General features: G+C 39.2%; 1 long non-coding RNA gene across 1 annotated transcript; it reads left to right on the top strand.

Moving 5' to 3' along the window:
* The first annotated feature begins 341 nt into the window (after window positions 1–341).
* Window positions 342–6,620, top strand: LOC149781257 (uncharacterized). Its single transcript, XR_016414664.1, has 2 exons — window positions 342–548; window positions 5,864–6,620. It is a non-coding gene; the product is annotated as an uncharacterized LOC149781257 (long non-coding RNA).
* Window positions 6,621–8,326: the final 1,706 nt, after the last annotated feature.

The raw sequence follows: 8,326 nt of genomic DNA, 5'->3' as shown, positions 1-8,326 counted from the left end.
GACTGGAAGGATAGATTGTATATCCGTTCTTGTTTAGTGACATAATTTCGCTACCTGAGCGAATACATTTTTTACTATTTGTAAACACTTACATTGTTTACTATTTGAGTGAACTATATTCATCTTTCCATTATTGAATCATTTGGCTTACATTGTTTACTATTTGAGTGAACTATATTCATCTTTCCATTATTGAATCATTTGTGAAATCATTTATCCTGTATTTTAGGGTTACTGAACTAATTTATTTGTATATTTTTTCCATCTTTGAAACTGTGCGTTTTTATGTTAATTAGATCCAATATTTGGATTATAAATACGCACACATCTTCCTAATCCACTATTCATATAAATCGCCACATTAAATCATATATATGTGTCGTCATTACGTGTTCTGTTGTTGATCCGAGATATCCCACCCGGTTATCTTGTTACAAATGGTGTCAGAAGTGGGATCATTTCGGATATAACAGAGCACTGAAATTGTTTTATTATATTTGTATGCTTTTTGTGTGTTTCAGATGCGTTTGACAAAGCACCAAGGTTAGGTAGATACCTAATATTACTTTATTTTTTGTATTTAATATTTTTGTTGCATTTCGTGAAAGAAAATACGGTTTGTGGTAATTACGTGTTTTGTATACAACTGCACTTTAAGGTTGGTCACCACCAAACTTTTGAAATGACTTCTATGAAAGAACTGGTAGAACTGGGGAAACAGTTTGGTTATGAGGGGGAGTCCCTTAGAAATTTCGTTCGTGAAGAACAAGCCCGGGAGAGGGACCAAAGATTAAAGGAGAGGGAATTAGAAAGGGAGACCAAGAAGGAAATGATAGAATTAGAGAAGTGTAAGATCGAACTAGAGAAACAGGCTGAGAGGGAATTAGAAAGGGAAAAATTTGAAAGGGAACAACAAATAGAAAGGGAAAAAAGGGAAACCCAGAGGGAAATGATAGAATTAGAGAAGGGTAAGATTGAACTAGAGAAACAGGCTGAGAGGGAAAGGATAGAATGGGAAAGGGAAGCAGAGAGGGAGAAGTTAGAAGGGGAAGATAGAAATCGGCAGAAGGAATATCTAAGAAATTCTGAGCTATTGCAAGCTAAAAAAGAGGGGGAACATGATGTTAAACTGAAAGGTCCAAAATTGCCCCCATTTGAAGACGATAAAGATAATATGGATAGTTATCTAAATAGGTTTGAGAGGTATGCTACGGTACAAAAATGGAAGAAAGACGATTGGCCGCTCCATCTTAGCGCGTTATTGAAAGGTAAAGCGTTAGACGTGTATTCGCGTTTATCCACGGCCGATTCGCTCAATTACCCCGTGTTGAAAGAGGCACTTCTCAAGAAATATGAACTAACCGAGCAAGGGTTTCGCAAGAAGTTTAAGTATAGTAAACCAGAGAGAGGCGAAACATTCACCCAGTTCGTCAGTAGGACTTGCAATTATTTGCAGCGATGGGTGGAATGTGGTAAAGTCGTCAAGACATTTGAGGGTCTTGTCGATTTCTTGCTTCGTGACCAATTGTTAACAACTTGTGGCAAGGAGTTATATTTATTCTTGAAGGAAAGATCCTTCACAAATGTACATGAAATGGCCACACAGGCGGATTTGTTCGCCGAAGCTCGGGGAGGTTCGCAGAATGTCATCACGCGAGATGTCAAAGGTGGGAATCAGGTCAACGACAGAAAACCCAGGGAACCTGAAAAATCTGGTAGGAGTAACCAGGGGAAGCGGAGTGACATGCAATGTTTCATTTGCAAGGAAGTGGGTCATATCTCCCACTATTGTCCTAAACGGAAGGGACCAGTCCAGAAAGTAGCGGTAGCCATTAAAGGCAGAAGATCGGTAAATGGAAAACTTAATGTTTCCCAGCAAGTTAAGCGGAAAGCGGTGCGTGAACCGGTGGTGCGTTCAGAGACCAGTCGCGATGTGATCCAATCAATCGGCACGTGTATTTTTCCAGAGGCACGGGTGCCGACCGCAAACGGCACTGTTAACGGACAAGAAGTCACCGTTCTACGAGACACGGGATGCACTACTGTAGTCGTGAAACGGAGCTTAGTCCGCGATGATCAATTGCTTGGGGTTAAATCACCTTGCATGTTGCTTGACCAGACAATCGACCACGTTCCAGTTGCAAGGATAATGATAGATACACCTTTTTTGACCGGGACTGTGGAAGCTTTATGCGTAGCCAACCCGATCTATGAACTGACGATTGGCAACGTACCGGGTTCTAGACTTCCAACCATAGCAGATTTCCGATTCCCTATCATCCAGGCAGTGCAAACTAGGGCTCAGGTAAAGGAGGAAAATAAACCTTTGCGTAAGTTAAGAGTACCGGAAGCTATTACTGATATATCCCGCGAAGAATTCCAAAATGAGCAAAAATGTGACGCGTCTTTACGTGCAACCTCTGAGAAGGCATTAACGGGTACCGTGAGAAAGTGTAAGAACGGGGGTTCCTCTAAATTCCTTGTTCGAAAGGGTTTAATGTACAGGGAATACTCTACATCGGATAGGAAGTTCTTGCAATTAGTGGTTCCCCAGAAATTTAGGGTACATGTATTAAAGGTCGCGCACGAGTCGAGTATGGCAGGTCATTTAGGCGTAAAGAAAACAACGGATAGGGTATTAAGAGAATTTTATTGGCCTGGCGTCAATAGCGACATAGCGCGGTTCTGTCGCTCGTGCGACGTTTGCCAGAAGACGATCTCTAAGGGCAGGGTAACTAGAGTACCGTTAGGTCAGATGCCCTTGATAGATACTCCGTTCAAACGAGTAGCCATCGACATTGTAGGACCAATATTTCCGCATACAGATCGGAAAAACCGATACATCTTGACACTGGTAGATTACGCTACCAGATATCCAGAAGCCATAGCTTTGCCATCAATTGAAACCGAACGTGTAGCCGAAGCGCTCGTAGACATGTTCAGCAGGGTCGGAGTGCCCGAAGAGGTTCTTACGGATTGTGGAGCGCAATTCACCTCAGATCTTATGGCAGAAATTAGTAGGTTGTTGTCCCTTAAACAGTTACGCACAACACCTTACCATCCTATGTGCAATGGATTGGTCGAGAAATTCAACGGCACATTGAAGCAAATGTTGCGGAGAATGTGTGCGGAAAGACCGAAGGATTGGGATAGATATATGAACGCCCTTCTGTTCGCATATCGTGAGGTTCCTCAGGAAAGCTTGGGTTTCTCCCCGTTTGAACTATTGTACGGTAGGACAGTTCGTGGTCCTATGCGCATACTTCGTGAACTGTGGACAGACGAGGTCGCGGACGAAGAAGTTAAGACCACATACCATTACGTAGTTGATTTGCGCGAAAGATTAGAAAGTACTTGTCAAATGGCGCAAGACGAACTCGCGAAATCTAGTCGTAGGTACGCCAAGTACTACAACCGAGGAACTCGGAGGAAAAAATTTGACGTAGGCGATCAAGTGTTGGTGCTTCTCCCAACGAATAACAAGCTGCTAGTCCAATGGAAAGGGCCATATGAAGTCAGACAGGTGAAAGGCGAAATGGATTATATCATTGATATGGAGGGGAAGTCCAAGACATTTCATGCCAATATGCTTAAACTCTACGTAGCGAGACCTGGACAAACGATTGATAAAGGGATTTTGAATGTAGTATGCGTTGCGGTGATAGAGGATAGGTCTGGTGACGAAGCGGAATTCGTCTCCAGCACAGAAATACCCCTTGAATACCCCATGGACGTTGGTAAAGAAAGTATTGACCAGATAAATGTATGCCCTGAGTTATCGGAGGGTCAACGTACACAGATTATGGAGGTTTTGTCCAAATATCCAGATGTGTTCACGGACAGACCAGGCTGTACGGGTCTAATTCGACACGAGATCAAATTGAATATCACTGAGCCTATCAGGATTAAAGGATATCCGATACCCTTTAATGCACGGGAGACAATCAGCGAAGAAGTGATGAAAATGTTAGACCAGGGAGTAATCGAACCTTCAAACTCCCCATACTCGTCCCCGTTGTGTTAGTCAGAAAGAAAGACGGGACCAACCGGTTTTGCATCGACTTTCGGCAATTAAACAAGATCACCGTATTTGATGCAGAACAAATGCCAGATATGGAAAGTGTATTTTCAAAATTGGCCGGTCATAAATACATTTCCAAATTAGATCTAAGCAAGGGATATTGGCAGATACCCATCGCCGATAATGTCCGCGAGTTGACGGCATTCGCGACTCCCAAAGGACTGTTTCAATTTAAAGTTATGCCTTTCGGTTTAGTCAACGCCGGTGCGTCGTGCGTTCGTCTCATGCGCAAATTATTAAACGGAACGGAAAACGTCGACAGCTTCGTAGACGACATCTTTGTTTACACGCATACATGGGATGAACATGTTAAGGTATTACGGGATCTGTTCGATAGACTTCACATTGCAAACCTTTCAGTTAGGCCTACTAAGTGTAGCATAGGGTATTCCAGTCTGGAATGTTTGGGACATCTGGTAAGTGGACTAGGCCAGTTGCAACCTCATCCAGATAAAATAGGAGCAATCAGGGATGTCCCTAGACCAGAGACAAAAAAACAAGTAAGGTCTTTCCTAGGTCTAATCGGGTTCTACAGGAAATTCGTCCCCAACTTTTCGGCTATTGCCAGCCCATTAACGGATTTGACTAGGAAGGGGCAACCGAATAAAGTTTCATGGGGTGTATGCCAGGAAAAAGCGTTTAACACTTTAAAACACAAACTGGTAAGTGCACCAATTTTAAAGTTGCCGGAAATAGATAAACCTTTTGTACTGAGGACTGATGCGTCCGATACGGGTCTTGGGGCTGTTTTGCTACAGGAGCAAGGGGGGATGAAATTGCCCATTGCTTATGCAAGTAGGAAATTGCTCCCTAGAGAGGAAAAGTACTCCGTGATTGAAAAGGAGTGCCTAGGTTTAATATGGGGAATAGGAAAATTCCATACATATCTTTTTGGGAGGGAGTTTACCTTGCAAACGGATCATCAGCCGCTTTTATATTTGAATAAAGCAAAGGTCACCAATGCAAGATTGATGCGTTGGGCATTGTCTTTGCAACCATACAGTTTTCGAATCGAGGCAATTCGAGGGTCAGAAAATGTGGGAGCTGATTTTTTAAGTAGGGTGTAATTAGCAAATCATTTCGTTCTGTCTGAAAATTGGAAGTTTTAATAATGATTCATGGTTCACATTCCGTGATTGTTCTAAAAGTGATACCACTTTTTTTTAGGGGGGAGGTATTGTCACGGAATGGTGTAAATGTTGTTAATTAAATACATGTACTCGGGTTTCGTTTCTTTTCTCTGTACAACGATACCCGAGGGTGATTATAATATGGTCTATGTATTTCGAAATCGTGAGTACGATTCGTCCTGTGCCACACGTGCAAAGTGCCTTTGATAAAGAATAACGAAAATTCTAAAGGTATAAATACGTTACTACATGTAAAGTACCTTTACAATACTAATGGTTTTGTCAGCAAGCGGCCTGCTAAAAGGATTCGCACAACTCCAGCTGTAGGGGTAGGTAATTGTTTGGGTTTTAAGTGATAACTAGTGTATTACCATATTTGCCTTTGCATGTTTGTTATAGTTTTCTTTACATACCATAATGCGTGCATTTTTTATTCTTGTTGCGACGTAGTGCAGGACTTATATTGGTAATGTAAAGCTACATTTTTTAAAAAAGAATTGTTTACTATTGTCTTATCAAGCAGGGTTAGGTTTACTATTGAACCTCTGTTTAGTAATTGCCATTATAATATAATCTTTTTAACTTACCATGTATAACGTCCTTACGTTATGTCTGTATCAAGTTTAGTACACTGTATCGGGTATATTTTCAGCTGAGTTTTGATGGTAGAAATATCCGGGGTGTCCGGTGTTGTCAGAGTAGAAACGTCCGTGTGTCCGGAGCGTTTAAGGTGCCGGAGCGTCTAATGACTAGCGTCCGGAATGTCAAGAGGGACTAAGGTGACCCAGCTGTAGAGCCGTCAAAGGACCAGGGGGTCTGGAGGGTCTAATATTTCAAGTGTCCGGAGGGTCTAATGTTTCAAGTGATCATAGTATTCCGAGGGTCCGGAGTCTATATTGGTTGTGAAATTGATTCGGAGGAGCTGTGGAGCGGATATGGTGCACGGGTGACGGAGTGCATCTCCACACATGTATTTTTAGCTGTATGCTAAATTTGGGTTAGTAAGACCCAGTGTATTATTCAGGACTGGAAGGATAGATTGTATATCCGTTCTTGTTTAGTGACATAATTTCGCTACCTGAGCGAATACATTTTTTACTATTTGTAAACACTTACATTGTTTACTATTTGAGTGAACTATATTCATCTTTCCATTATTGAATCATTTGGCTTACATTGTTTACTATTTGAGTGAACTATATTCATCTTTCCATTATTGAATCATTTGTGAAATCATTTATCCTGTATTTTAGGGTTACTGAACTAATTTATTTGTATATTTTTTCCATCTTTGAAACTGTGCGTTTTTATGTTAAATAGATCCAATATTTGGATTATAAATACGCACACATCTTCCTAATCCACTATTCATATAAATCGCCACATTAAATCATATATATGTGTCGTCATTTGTGTTCTGTTGTTGATCCGAGATATCCCACCCGGTTATCTTGTTACAAATAAAAGAATTAAAGGCCAAGTCTTGTCAAATCCGCAAATTTTGTTGTATGACAGCAGTATAGTGTATATGTTTATGTATATATATGTATGTACGTATGGGTGTATGAATGTGTATGTATATGTGTACATATGTGTATATATGTATATGAATGTGTGTGTATGTATGTGTATATGTATGTATATATATGTATGCATATGTGTGTATATGTGTATATGTATATGTGTGTATGTATGTATATATGTGTGTGTATGTGTATGTGTGCATGTATGTGTGTGTGCGTGTCTGTGTATATGTGTATGTATATATGTCTATGTATATATGCATATGTATATATGTGTATGCATATAAATATGTATGTATATTTGTATATATATATATGTGTGTATGTGTATATATGTATATGTATGTGTGTATGTGTGTATATGTATATGTGTCCATATGTGTGTATGTGTGTATATGTATATAAATATGTATATGTATATATATGTATATATGTATGTATGTATGTATATGTGTATATATATATATATGTGTATATATGTGTGTGTGTGTGTGTGTTTATGTATTTGTTTATGTATATTTCCTAGAGATTTCTATACGGTTTTCTGTATTTATATATCTCATTTTGTAAATGCATTAGTTGACGATGTATATATCATGTTTGCGCTCTCGTCTATACTGTGTCTCATAATCTTATGATACGTATAATATGTATCTTAGTAACCTGACATAATCTTTGTTGAAGAGGTAATTAAGTCATTTAGACAGTCAGTCATAGATAAATGCATGCACCCACGCATATGCGCAAACAAGTATCTATGCATAAATACACGTGTCATATGAAAATAACTACATATAGAACTACACTGCTATAAGTTTTCCATTTCCTTTTCGTTGCTATCTCGAACTTAATGTTAAGCACATAACAATATAGACGTATTAACTTTTCGAAATATTATCAACATCAAGCAACTGTTAAAAGATCAGTGCCATGCTCAGTCAAATGGTTGCAGATTTGCATAATTGCTTTGCTAATTCGTTTTGTCAGTACGGTAGCTGACACAGTATTACTATTGTATTTTTGTCACTTTTCTGTTCTATTTTATGATCTTGTATTATCCTGATTTTGATTAATCTGATGTAATCTATGTTGAAGAGGAAATAAAGTCAGTCAGTCATACATACATACATACTTGCATGCATGCACATAATACATACATACATACATACATACATGCAAGTTACAAGGACTGTACGATTATGTGTACGTTTCATTTTTCTTAGTGTCGTTGGGGTACGGTGTGTTCGGGGCCCTGGTCCGGCCCAGACGAGTTCTCAGTAATATATTTTACTATTTCTTCTGACATCCGGTTACATGATTATAGTGGTGAGCTTTAGACTTGAGATTGTATTATAAAAAGGAGACTCTGACAATTATTTTCTGATTTAAAAATATTATCTCGTGCTTTTCAAAATAGCAAAAACAATTATGTGATTAACGGATTATTTTCTATCCAGAAAAATAGGATAAAGTTACACTGTTCAATAGATCTTCTGAAGTCAGCGCACAATTTTTCGAAATGTACAAACATAGGAAACGTTTTTTAATTTGAAATTCTCTTGTCCATAGATATGATCAAAATAAAGATCACT

This window comes from Sinohyriopsis cumingii, chromosome 15 (genome assembly GCF_028554795.1).
Source record: "Sinohyriopsis cumingii isolate HCF-2022 chromosome 15, ASM2855479v2, whole genome shotgun sequence".
NCBI lineage: Eukaryota > Metazoa > Mollusca > Bivalvia > Unionida > Unionidae > Sinohyriopsis > Sinohyriopsis cumingii.
The sequence above is the reverse complement of the archived record's forward strand: the minus strand, read 5'-3'. Positions and strand labels throughout refer to the sequence as shown.